The sequence below is a fragment of the Dermacentor variabilis genome, chromosome 2, assembly GCF_050947875.1.
Source record: "Dermacentor variabilis isolate Ectoservices chromosome 2, ASM5094787v1, whole genome shotgun sequence".
Taxonomy (NCBI): domain Eukaryota; kingdom Metazoa; phylum Arthropoda; class Arachnida; order Ixodida; family Ixodidae; genus Dermacentor; species Dermacentor variabilis.
This window is the reverse complement of record NC_134569.1, coordinates 143,195,158-143,196,583: the sequence shown is the minus strand read 5'-3', so window position 1 is coordinate 143,196,583 and position 1,426 is coordinate 143,195,158.

Sequence of the window (1,426 nt, the reverse complement as noted above, 5' to 3'; positions counted from 1 at the left end):
TCCAATTTCATGTTTTATCGCGCACGGTTAGCTGTTTGAGATATCCGGTCGAAAAATATTAGCATTTAGGAATAGTGACTATACAATTGAAGATCGAATTCAATAAGACAATATTGGCTTCGTTATTCGAAAGATTCGGCTATTCTCACACTCATACTTTTTCTTAAAGACCTCGCTCGATTTGGTCAGAGCCGAGAAAGTAAGACATACGCCAGCTATCTTCGTGGAAACAAGGCCGGTGTATATGTAACGCTTGATCTTGCTCGATCGCGTATCTTATCTGATAATGCAAGGGGAATGCCATTCTGACAACTGACCAAGCGTAAAAAAGAAACGCATAACTATATTTCTCTGTCTACGTCGATTGATGGTTTATCTATTCGGTATAACATAAGTCAATATCTCTTACATCTAACCTAGTAAAACTCATCGAAAGAATCTTACACGACTGCATAGGTAATCGGCTGATACAGAACATGATATTGAGCCCATGCCAATTTGGCTTCAGACGTGGTTGCTCGATTTGGTGCGCCCATGTCTACCTAGAAAGTCGTATTCAACTAGCTCGATGTCAGAAAAAATATGCAACCTTATTCACTTTGGATATCACTGAGGCGCATGACAGTGTAGAACATGTAAGCCTAATAAACGCGCTTCAGAATGCAGGCCTGCCAAATAATTTGTCACGTGGATTTTTGAATTATTAAACGGCAGGGAATTTTACTGTTCTCTATATGAATTGCCTTCATCCACGTATCAGCAGTCAAGTGGTCTACCACAAGGATCAGTTCTATCACCATTGCTGTTTACTGTTTTACTGTGTACTGTACCTTTGCTACAGGATGTACATGTGTACGTTTACGCCGACGAGGTAGCACTTCTTGCAGCATCGGTAGATTTACGTGCTTTGTACGAAACTCCACAATGCTATATTAGCCGCCTAGGATTGTGGCTTGATGGCATTAACCTCTCTCTGTCAGGGTAGCGTCGGCATTGCATAATTATAATATATTGTATGTATGTTCGCACAATAATAGAGCTCGGCTGGGTTTTGTTTTCTGTTTGACCTGCATGCAAAATTCCGCCTGTGATTCTATTAGAACGAGAGGCATTACGTTTATGTCTTGTGCTCCCTAAATTGATCGCTAATGAAATCTTGCACCAAGAAGCACGCCTGCCTTCTCTTCTCATGCGATTTCATTTGCTAACAGTACAAAACTTTTCTGAAGATATATCCATCACCACAGAGGAGACCACAATATGTTTTGATTAATGGATCGGCCTTATTTTTTTAACTACCAATGGTATCACTCACGTTGCCCTGGAGTTGTTTTCGTACAAAAACTATTGGACCCATTTATTGTTCACCTATGTGAGGTGGTCTTATTAAATTATTCTTAGAGTCGCTACAATGGAATTTGAAAAT